At 43.5% G+C, this 12,686-nt stretch overlaps 1 protein-coding gene across 12 annotated transcripts in view; it reads right to left on the reverse strand.

Annotated features, from left to right (window-relative positions):
- The window catches only part of THRB (thyroid hormone receptor beta), a 337,445-nt gene that overhangs the window by 215,695 nt on the left and 109,064 nt on the right, over window positions 1-12,686 (reverse strand). Inside the window, exon 1 of one of the 12 annotated variants that reach the window (XM_084794674.1) lies at window positions 3,074-3,161. The exons of the other annotated variants lie outside the window; for them this stretch is intronic. The gene's annotated coding sequence lies outside the window, so the exon portion shown is untranslated. Of the gene's footprint in view, window positions 1-3,073; window positions 3,162-12,686 lie in introns of those variants that run through there. 12 annotated transcript variants of the gene reach the window in all.

Genomic DNA, 12,686 nt, shown 5'->3' on the forward strand with positions numbered 1-12,686 from the left:
ATATGTAAGCCAAGGAAGGGGCAGTTAGAAGCTGGAAGTGGCAGATGCTGGTACAGCTGCCACGGGGGCCATTACTGGGGGCTGGTGGTGAAAGGCAAGGTTCCCTCTGCTACCTAGGGCAATTCTAACTGTTCTAGGTCAATGAACAGCATTTCTTTGGTGTGGAGAGGAATCTTTGAAGCACTGCAGTGATGGGAAACAAATCTGAGTTTAGCAAGCCATTTTTTTCCTTGAGGGTAAATATCTCAAGCACAACTCAGAGCTTTAGTTGCTTAAGAATTTCACCCAGTGAAGGCCAGAGGCAGGGGTTTCAGAGTCCAAAGACACTGTTGGAAATTAGCACAGCAATCATGTCCCCAGGACTCTTTAAGGGCCTCTGCAGGAGCTCATTAACTCAGTCCTTAATATTTCCAACACCCTCTTGTCCAAGGATAAATCAGGTATAATTCAATTCATGCCAAATGCAGGGTAGCCGAGCTGACTGCCTGCCGAAAGCCTAGGGCACTAGCTAAGTATTAAGCAATCTGCTTGAGCCTTCAGTGGGCCAAAGTGCTCAGTCCATAAGGTACTCATTTGTACTGTGCTTGGAAAAACCAAACTGTGAAGTTCAAGGAAGAGAAAAATATTTTCTTTGAACAAAGTTTTTTTTTCAAAGATCTTTTGAAAACAGTCTGAAAAAAGATAGACAAATAAGAAACATCTTTTGTCAACTGCATGAGGGATGAGACTTTCCTAAGTCCTTCATACAATTTAAAGACAAGAAATAAAATAGTGGCTTGACATTTTATACTTATTAATGCCAAGCAATAAACTTTATAATTTCAGAAAATCGTGCATGTCACTCTTAGTAGTTGCATAATCTAACCTTGTATATTAAGAACAAGGAGATGAGAAAATTTGGCAGTATTCGGTCTTGAAGTAAATGCAAATGCCATTAAATAATTTTTAATCATTTCCATTTGTTATATAAACCTGAATTGTATAGGTACAGGAGAAACAACAGAGCTTGGGGATGACTGTGGTTCAGTCAGCGTGCCCATAAGTGCCCTGAATTATAACCACTGAAGTCTGACCTCTGTCCTTGTATTACTACTCTCCTGTGTCACAATAACAAAATGCTCTGGGTAATCATCTTGATCATAGCCCCCTCCCTCCCATTCTCTTTCCCATATTCCCCCTCTCCTAGTCTTCAGAAAAGGGGAGCCCACACACAAACACCCCAGCACATCAAATTGCATCAGGACTGAGCTCCTCCTCACCCAATGAGGGCAGGCAAGGCAGCCTGTTCGGGCAAAGTGATGGCAAGTGGGCAACAGAGACCATGTCATAGACAACACCTGCTTAACTTGCTAGGGGACGCACATAAAGATCAAACTGTCCACCAGTTGGGTAATCAGCCTACAAGGAGAAAAGGTCCATTTGGGTCGTAGTTTCAGAGCGTCTAGTGAATGATCAGTTGGCCCTTTTGATTTGTGGCCTTTGCCGAGGGGGCACATGAGTGGTCCCCCAAATTCTCATAGTCAGCGAGAAGAGGAGGAAGAGGAGAGGTAGGATCTCACAATCTCCAGAAATGACCTCAAAACCTCCCATGAGGCCCCGTCTTCAAACGTTTCCATTGCCTCTCATTAGTGCCACTCTGGGGACCAAGTTTTTAATACGTGGGCATTGAGGGGCATTTTAGGAGCACACTACAGCAAGCCTCATGGAAACAAAACAAACACCAGATTCTATCATAAATACGTGGTTTCTTACTGCAAATGCTTACTTAATTATTGGTGAAAAAAATGACATATTGGCAAAGCAGTATTTAAAAAAAAAGCATATGGTGGTAGAAAAAAATAAGCCAGGAGGAGCAAGAGTAACTTGGCAGTGGTCCCGAGGTGCCATTCCCTGTGTGTACAGACAGTCTACAATGGCAGCCAACAGTGATGGAGAAGGCCTATGCTCTATTGTGCCATCTCTTCTTGGCATGAAACCGTGATGGGGCCAGCCTCAGAGGGGAGACAGCAAGTCAGGAGAGGGGGGAAACACATTTTCCAGCTCTCCATCGTGTGTCAGGCACTTCTCATATTACTAATCCACAGCTGTGTGCTGGGAGGGTCTGCAAGCCACTACGAGCCACCCACAGATGATGTCTGACCTTGACACCTTGCCCCTGGAGTCAGTACTGATTTCGTTAATTCACGGGGGAGAAGGTGGAGTTTGAAAGGTAGAGAGCCTGCTTTGTACCACTGGGTAGTAAGTGGATCAGAATTCAAACCCAGGACTGAGTCTAGAGGCCCAAGTCTTCCTGCCTCATTACTTGTCTGAAGATAAGAAAGGAAAGGTAGGTGGTGACGTATACTGCTCTCTGAGGAGGGAGGGTGCTTTCAGGACTCACATCAAAGAGGACAAATATGACAAGAAGCTGGTGAGAGAGCAGCACTACACGCCTCACCATGTGGCCAAACAGTCGAGAAAAGTATGCCTTCAAAACTCTTTTATTGATACTTATATTCTATGTAAATGTATACTTATATTTACTTGCTACATGTAAGCATTTAAATGAATAGATGAGTCCCTTAAATTTTTAGCTTTGCCATAGAGAACTAACAAGAAAGCAGATAGCACCATTTGTCACTGAGATGACAGCTCAAAATAGAGGAACATCTATATATAAGCATCCAGATTTCTGTATCAGAATGTTCATTCAAGAAATACTATTCATGTCTATGTTATTTCCAGATGTGTACAGAATATACCAGAAAAGCAAACTTCACTGTCTGCATGTAAACTGCCTCATTAAAAAACATACTCTTTTTCATGTAGCATTTACTAGAAATGCCATTTTCATGCATATTAATCGTACAAAATACTGTGTGTCACCACTGTGACCTTTTCATGCACACAGATAATGTACCTTGACCATATCCTCCCCCGCCATCCTCTTTTACCTCCCACCTTATCCACAACCCTACTTTCCCCTGACAGCACCACGTCTGAGGCCTCCATGCCCTCTGGGAACATGTTTCTAAGCCCACTGTTTATGAGCAGAATCAGCGGCCACTGTTATACAAGGGGAGCAGGTCCCTACCGTCTCTAGGAGCAGTGACTTGGAAGGGTGCACTAGTCCAGCAGAGCGTCTCTGCACAAAGTTCAGTCCCTACGAACTTGGAAGAGCTCAGGAGTGGGCAGGACCAGGCAGAGGGCACTTTGGACACTCCCTCTGCCAAACTCCCTCTAGTTGCAAGCTCACAGGCTGCAGAAAGGAAATGATTAATGCCGCAGAGTCTCCAGCCAACTCCGTGTCACCGAACTTTACAAAAACAAACAAACTGGAGCTTTCTGACGGACTAGACCTGGTTCGCTGACCTTAATAACATGGCTGCTTTGTAAGGGCCCCACACAGTTCAGCTGGAAACTTGGGCTGGAGATAAGATTCTCGGTAAAGAGCAAATCTATTAACAGCCCACTGCTACAACTGTGCCGTTACTTTGGGAAGCAAATACAACAGCTGTAAACAAGACCGTCAATCACCCTTAGGACAGAATCGCTAGAAATGCCTACTTGCTGGTCTTCAAAACTTTAATTGTATTAACAGTTTGGACAGATCACACGCTATCAGTGCTTATGAAAGTCTCATCAAATAACATTTTAAAAATGTTTCTTCATGCTTCTAGCCCTGAAAATGCATGAGAAATACTAGCTCACTTAGGATTTATTTTTCTCCTCATACCACTAGTTTTATTCTATTACAAAGTAATGTGAAAGAAATAGCAAATATATCTTGTTACACATGGAAGCCTTGTAAGCAAGAGAAGAAAATGAGACATTATAAGGCATGTAGTTTGTCATCAGTCAAACTTATAGGCTGCCATCCCATGCAGTGCACTTAGAAGGTCACAATTACTTGTTAACTTGGGTTTTTCCAATATTGGTCATCTGGGCTAGTGATATCTTTGTGCACTGAAATATACTCCAGCCCTGTCTAAACAACAAACAAACAAACAAGGCAAGTAAAAACATACCTAAAATATTCTGGGATGAAATATTTGAAACCGGAACATCTCTTATAAAAGTAGATCACATAAATATTATCACAGTCCCAAAGTGTCATCTCTAGTCCACTCCCAAAGATCACTTACCAATGCCATTCCGGAAGTAGAGTCTATACATGCTGTGTCAGCTGAACAGACCCATTAGCTATATCTGAGTCAACGTGACTTAGTCCCTATGAGAGAGCAGCCCCTCACTGGTTCTGCTTGGGGCTGCCATTATATCTATAGGGAGGCATGGGCAGGGCAGAAACGTCCATCCGAGAGGGATTCGGAGCAACCAAACTCTCTCCCAGTTCACATGTGCTTTGTCTTAGGGGAAGTTGTGCCTAGGAAAGTAGCAAGGATTGACCAAGCCCCCGAGACCCAACCCTCTCTGTACCTGGTTCTTTGCCCACAAATACTGGAGCCTCTACATCCCAGGCAGGTAGCCTCTCTGACCACTTTAAGGGGTGAGAGGTCACACTGAACATTGTGCCTCCACTTCCAGTTTCACATCCACTTCCTGCTATGACTAGATCACAGCTGTCTCTTTGGCATGTACGCACTCGTGATTCTTTTCTATGTGTGCCAGTTGTGTGTTAGGTGGAAGAGGGGCTGAAGGAATATGTCAGCTCTGATTGCAGGCTTCATTGGGAGATGGGCGTGGAGAAATCCCATGTGAGTAAAGAAGTAAGGGCTGAGGTTATTGAAGCCACTGAAGAGGGCCTGACCACATACTGATCATGCTCAGAGGGGCTGCAAAGCCAGGACGTGGTAAAAAAAAAAAAGTCAATTTAGAGGAAGGAATGGAAAAATACCTTCAAATGTTAAACACAGATTGCTCTCAGGTTGACAGCTGTGGCCAGGAAGACCCTGTGGTCTCTCATGTAGCAACAGTTCCTTGAAAACGTTCCTCAAAGGGCACAAACTAACATCAGGTTCGTGGGTTCAGCGTGCCGTGTAATCTGGAAGGCTCTGTGGTCAGCGTGGCCATGTTCAAGTCCCAGACCTGAGAGACAGTGGCCAAGTTGCTTGTTGTGTTTTCTCATTCAGAACAGGAGTACAGCGCTTGTAACACACTTTGAAGAGTGTCATGTTGACTGCATGGATTAGCTACCCTCAAGGACTCTCACTGCAACACATCTAGACTGCGGTAAGACAAGTCCTAAAGCTACTGCTGTGTTCCCCAAAACTCTGTGAGAGCATCAGTGAACAAAAGCAACAAGCACAAGGGTGGAACACAAGGGTGACTGGGATTGCCTTGGAGTCACATGGGGCTAAAGACTAAACACTAGGATTAGAAGCATATGCCTTGGGCTAAGTTATATGGAAGAAGCAGCAAACACAAGCCCCAAGACGCACTTGAAGCCAAGAAACTAAGACCCATAAAGGAGCTAGATTTGCCAAACACACACACACACACACACACACACACACACACACACACAGAGAGAGAGAGAGAGAGAGAGAGAGAGAGAGACAGAGAGAGAGAGAGAACAGTTTGATCTGGAGCCCACAGGAGGTGATGCCTAGCATGTTGTTCCAATGATACTTTGCCTATATAGCTACTTTATAAAACTCTTTTCACATATTTTATGTAACTGGATACTTACAGAACTCCCGTAAGTAAGAAAAAGGCAAAGCATCCTTCATCCATCTGAAGCAATGGTACAGTCACATGAGCTGCAATCACTCATGACTAGACACACCAAGCTGCTGAATGGTCACAGAGCCACAGAGGCTGAAGGAAACAAGGAAAGGCTCCTTTGGGCAGTTCTCCTCATCGCCTCTGACCTGACCATGAACAACTAATGAGCAGCAGGGCTGAGATGAGCCACCATTCCTTCCTCCTGTCTATGTGTGTTCTTTCCCTCAGAAACCAAATGGGCATGCTGTGGACAGCTGCTGTGATCACGCCGCTTTCCACATGATTTCTACCTGAATGCGCAGACTAAAATTGAACTCTTCCAACCCTGTGCGTGGAATCGCTGCTTCATTCAGCTAAGCAGGAGATACATTGTGTTTCAGGGCTGGTCTGAGGGCCAGATTTCCCTTGTTGAACCTTTGAATCCTTAAGGAGAGCCTAGAGAGGTTCAGGGCACAGGTCAGGCTATAAACAGTGTGATCTGTACCAGCCGTAGCCCAGCTCCGCCATGGGAAGCACCTCGTCTGTACCACCTTTGACTCAGCATCATTCTAAAGAGACATCTTACGGGTTTGCACTGGAAGACATGCATGCACTTCAGGACGGAGAAAGGGAAAGACAGCATCTCAGGGCGCCACCCTCAAATCTGCCTCACAGGCACTCAGCATAACTCTGCAGCCGCCCCTGACCCCACGCCTCAGTCTACAAAAGGAAAGCAGGGATTAAGCAGGGTGTCCCTAGGTCCCTGGCTTGTGACTAGCTGCGGACTGAACTTGTGTCCATATTGGCCTCAGAGGAACCTTAAGGGGTCACATTGCTTCCCCACAGGGAAGCCTGCCTTCTGGGAACAACTTCAGACAGATGAGATGAGGAAAAATTTCCTAAAGAAAGACACCTCATATTGTGTCCTATTTTAGAGGATTTCTAGTATTAATAAATGTGTGTATTTTTCAACAACAACAATAACAACAAAGAAAGATGCCTCAAAACAGATGGCTATCTGTTGGTATAGCCCTCACATGGCCGTGTCCCATGCCCCAGCTGGCCAGCGCCTATACAATCCCCTGCTCTCTCTAACAACACTAGACAGATTAAATGAACTCAATTCCTACTGAGCATCTGTACTTACTGAACAAAACATCTCACCTCTCTTCCTGCCTTCTACTGCCTATTCTGTTCCCAGTTGCCACACACTTTGACAGAACCAAAGTAATTCTACTTTGGATTACAAGGATTCCTTAGCCTGTCTATTATGGGGAAAGAGATGTTTATTTTCTATGTATTTAAATGCCTACAACACTTCCCAGAGTTGGGACACACATAGTACTAACAGCACTGAGCATCTCACTAGAGTTTAGGAACCGACTCGGGATGTTGAGTCCCATGTACTGGGCCCAGTGCATCTGGGAGTTCTTCAGATTAGCTTTCCCGGTAATTTAGGGTTTTTCAAACACAAATAATACAGAACACTACTTCAGAGCTGAAATATGTACCAGTACATACTAGTAAGACTCAGTAGGAACTCCTCCAACTGGTTAGAGCCAGAACAACATGATAATATTTTCCAGGGAGAACATTTTATTACTGAGATTGTTTAGAACAGGGTATATACATACTAAACGGTCAGCTGGCTTTTTGTTGAGTGTATAGTCACTTTGTAATTATTTCCAGACAATTCGTCCTCCTCCAAAATGCCATTCCCCTCCCCCAGCCCTTGGTATCCCCCTGCTCTGGAATCCTTATTTTCAGCAGAATAAAACACATGATGCCCTTCTTGCTCGCACACTCCACAACAGCACACATCCATGGTTCCTCCGCACCTCACCGCTACTAGCTTTACAATGATTTTGCAGGATGACTGCGTGGGAGTGTGTTGGGGAGGTGTGCACTTACTATGCACAGGGCATGGAAGGTTCCTTCAGATCGGATGCTGTGCCGAATGCACAGGTGGCAAGCTTAAGGGCCTACTCTTCCAGAACATTCCCTAAGTGAGCCATACTTGAAGAAACTCCTGCCCCCCAACCCAAAATGAATAATGACAAGGTGTGCTACCAAGGCCCATCAGGAGTCGTGCAGGTGAAGTCACCCAAACACTCCCTCCATTATGTCAATCACAGCCTTAAGTGCTGCAAACTCAGACAGGCCCTGGATTCCCCATTCTATGGGAGAAAGCCTTGTCCACTGTGACACCAGCTTCACCTCGACGGCACTGATGGCCACAGCCATCATCTGAACGGAGGCCAAGGCGTAAGTTTTGTTTTAAAGCCTTATTTTTATGTTATGTATGCTTGCCTGCATGTGCACCATGTACATCCCCGTACAGAGGCCACAGCGGAAATCATACCCCTTGGAACTCAGTTCTTTACTGAGCTCCACTTGCATGAGCTTTTCCGAAGCATCTCAGGAAAGAGAATTCTTTTTAGCCCCATTTCCAGATGAAGAAACAAGATAGAAAAAAATTAACAAAGCCAAGGAACCAGTGAGTGATGGATCAGGAACTCCCAAAGAGTTTAACTCCTAAATACACTGATGTGCTTCTAACCAATGGAGGGCTTGGAGATCCTGTCTACAACAAGAAAAGTGCCAAGCGGTAAAATCCGTTTAAGATCCAGAAACCCTCCAAAAGGGTACAAATGCGTCTTTTTGGAGCATCTGTGAAGAAGTTTTTAGCCAATAGCCCTAGAGGCCCCGAGTAACACCATGAAGGGTGCAAGTCCACAGGAAGGATGATTTTTAACTGAATCAACCTGAAGCCGAGACATGATCCTACCATCTCAACAACTAAAAGATGGATGGAGGCTTTATCTTTCTTACTACTGATAATTTGCTAATAAAGTATATTGCCTGGTAATTCTCCTTTGGAATTTACTAGAAAGCCAGTGTTAGAGTGGCACGAGGTTTCACTCTATCTAGAACCTAGTGTGGGTGCGATGCTTCAGGGCAGGCACTATTGAGCTTCTAGCATCTTCTTACAGGAGAAATCCAGACCCCAGTCCTCACCTGGGCTCCCTCACAGGGGCATCAGCAGACACACTCCCAGCCTAGCTACAACACTCTGGAAACCATGCCCTTCCCTTCAACACCTTGCAGGGCCTTACCCTTGGAAACCTTAAGGCATTTTTAGCTGTTAATCTATTGCTTAATTTAAAAGCACAGCTCCAAATCCATTTCAAGGTACTTCAACCTACGCTTGATATTTAAGAGTTTTTATAAGCATATACACTCTGGGGTTCACAACGGCTGGTATGGTATGAGGGGTGTTCTTATTTTTTTTTCTTGTAGCAGCATCGGGTTCAGTTCTTGTTCACCATGTTCTTTCTCCACTCACCCAATAAACCTGATCATAACCCAATCACTTTCCTTGGGAACTTTGGTTTTCAGAGTTCCTTCACATAAATTTGAAAAGCTGTGAGTAGGAAGAGCAGATGTTAGCTTCCATATCTAATAGATGAGGAAGGTTGAGGCTTACAATATTTAGTGGAAAATATGGGTTTATACTTTAAATCTACTGTTTAAATCTAAATTTCTACTTAACCGCAGAAATCTAAATTTCTACACAATTCTCAAGAAAATCCAATTCATATTATTTTCTTACATTTCAGGTATACATATCCAATCACCATTTACTTTAACCTACCACCAAGATGTCACTGAATGAAAAGCTGACAGAGGTGTGCAAAATTGCCCTTGCTCTGCGGTGGTGCCTCCTGTTCCTAATGGTTGCTTTTTATAAGCCATCAAATTAAGGATATATGACATTGAATCAAAGCAAACGTCTGGCTCAATGTCCTGGAAAGGAAGTCTCGAATCTGATTGCGTTCTCTTATAAAAAGGTCAGTCACAGACATTTCTTCTGCATACAATGATGTCCTTGAGCCCTGGTACTCTCTGGTTACCAGTGAATGAGCTGATGCTGCCCCTACAGTGGTCTTTACAGAGGTGAGTCAGAGACCTACAACCATTTTGGCCCAACCACACTGACACTATTTCTTGCCAAACATCCCAAGATACACCAAGCATTTCATTTGTGTGTCTAGCTATGCCTGATGTAGAGTTAAAGCACGCCAAGGCTAGAGAACTGAATAAAATGTTCAAAGTCAAAATGTGCAGGAGACTCCCGCACCCCCCCGATCTTTGTCTATCCCCCTGAAAGAGAAAAGACTTCTGGGAAATGTGGTGGAGGGTAAGGAATTTGTAGAGACAGGTATAGGGAATGTCAGGGCTGCAAATGAGGTGGGCCACCAGGCAGTCTCCAAAGTCTATTTTTTTTCAAGGATGTAGATTATACCCCCACAGAATCTGAAAGAGCCAGAGAGATTCAATAACAAGGCACAATTGGGCTAGGAAGATGACAATCTGGACTCGTCTCCACCCCACTGTGAATTCAAAGGGCTTTGCAAAAATCCATCAGTTTATACACTGGGTACAGGATAAATGTTTACTTTAAAGAAATGGTTCTATGCCTTAAAAATGTTGGAGAATACCAACATAGACTAAGACTATAAATAACCCATTTTCTGTCCTTTTACTTATTTTTTTTAACAACTAATATTCAACAGAACTCATTGGCTCTCATAAACGAAAGAGAGCCTCCAGGCTTTGCCGTGATCGGAAGCAACAGGGTACTTGCAAATGCACTGATGGAGCGAAGGTGCCATGGAATCTGTCAAGAACCCAGTCTTGTAACGTAATCTCGGCCCTTCCTAAAAGCAAGGGAATATTCAGTGCAGGGCATTGTGACTGCTGGGGTGAGTTTCCAGTCATATGACCTCATAAACAACCAGATTCTCCAAGTCCTCAGCTGACACCTTGGAGGTCAGCCACGAGTGCTGGCTGCTGGAACAACTGCATAAAGGTGACCGTTTTCCCTACATTTCCTGGGGTGACGCTCCGAGAGGCCACGCAGACCTTTGACAAGCTGTCTATGAAGGCAGACTGGACAGTAGGGAATCAAAATAAACAGACTCTCAGACACAGAAGCACATGGTCACCTCATACCACACTTCTGATGGGAAACTCAAGAAACAGATGGATTTCTCAAGTTGCTAAAGTAGTTCAATTATTTCAAGCAGAACAGAAGGACACAGGGAACAAGCTGATTCAAATGCTGTATATTTAATTGTATTGTTCTGGCTTTGGGGACTCACAGGACAAATATTAAATACAAAATAGATATCTATATTCAAGTATTTATATTAAGGAACAAATACTCTTCCTAAAGATACAAATGGAAATAAATAAAGTACAATAGATATATTATTAGTTTCTACTGTGTTTAAAAATATTTAAGAAAGTATTCAGATATCTGTTCCTTTGTATATGTTTATGATGCTTTTGTTTCTTTTTTTTTCAGTGCTGGGGTCAAACTCAGGGCCTTGTACATGGTAAGTATACACCATTGATGCTTACCTCAAGTCCTGTCATGTTTTATATGTTAAAGACTCCTAATATGTTGTATAATTTCCTCTTAGAATAAAAAGACTTGAAGACTAGTGTGGTTATTTTTAAAGCAATTTTATATGAAAATGTGACAATGAAACCCATCACTTTGTTGCTAAAAAATGAACAAAACAATCAATTGCATAATAAAAAAAATCCACTTGGCCAAAGAGTGAATATGTTTGTGAGATTAAAGTTAGACTATTAATATTTAGTAGTCTTAAGATTTTTTCACGTTATATAGTCCTCTAAATTTCATAGTATGAAAGGGACATGGGCAAAAGGGAGTATGGAGGCTTTTGCTTATTAGTGTTTGGCTTTTCTCTAACATTATCTGTAGTGGAGAGAAGCAGTCATCCCACTTGAAGGAGCACGCAGAGAGGCAGCATCAGAGCACAGGCAGAGCTAGACATCCTCCCATTACCATGAAGCATACATCTACCATCCCTGCTAGACACATAAAAGTTCATTTTTAGCAATGCTAATTCTGCTTTAAACAGTCCATTTTTCTCAGTAAGCTATAAACTTTGGTTAAAGGAGCCACTAACAGTACTAGAGATAGACACTCAAACACACTAATCCTCTCAACACAGCTCTCTTTCCAAGTTTTATGATCAAAGTTTTCTTTTCAAGGAGAGACATGTAAACATTTGTTAAAAGAACAACTGCTGACAGCCATACTTAAGTGACACGTACTTTCTTTCAAATAACAATTTTGGACTCAGTTGCTGTGTTACAGCGAAGCGCTCTGTACACGTTCCCATTCTAATAGTTGTCTATACAGAAATGGGAAATGCTGTCTCAGGAGGTAGGACTAAATGTTGCTGAAGCTAAGTTTCCCCATCCTCCACTAATGTACCAATGGAAAATATGGCGCGCATCACCGCAACTCCCAAAGGTTGTTTTTGTTCTGTTGGTTATGTGGAGGTGTTGAGACCGGCTGAGACTTGAACTCAGATGCTCTGACAGTAAGCTCACTGCCCTCCCCATTTCTGTATTATTCTCTAACTAGATGTTCATCTTCCCTGGAGAGAAAACAGATAAGAAAGAAGACAGATAAACAGGGGGTCACTCATTTTTCATCAAAGATTTCCTCAAAGCTACCCGTACCTGTACATCACTTAGAGAGGCCGGAGCTATCATCTGCTGTTGGCGGGAGCACACTCTTTGTGTTGTCTGGGAAACCTCCGTACCACAGCTGCCGCACAAGTTTGCATTCCTACTAGCAGTGCGATAAAGGTCCCTCTTTTCCTGCATCGCCTTAGCAGTCACTGTCATCTGGTTTCACGTTTGTTGTCCTGACTGGGTGAGATGATGGCCACACGACCCAGCTCTCCCACTCCTGGGTTCATAAGTCGTACAGGAGTCAAAATGCCATAGTTACCTTCACATTCCTGTTCATTGCTGGGCTGGTCATGATAACTAAGAAGTTTAACCAGTGTAGATGTACATCAGTAGACGAATGCACAGAGAAAATACGGTACAAATGGAATTAGCCACAGGAGAGCTGAAAGTGTGACATTTGAGAGAACATAGATGGGACTGGAGATTATGACACTTGGATTAGGAGATAAATACCACCTCCC

The sequence above is a fragment of the Acomys minous genome (genome assembly GCF_964271855.1).
Source record: "Acomys minous genome assembly, chromosome: 9".
Lineage (NCBI taxonomy): Eukaryota > Metazoa > Chordata > Mammalia > Rodentia > Muridae > Acomys > Acomys minous.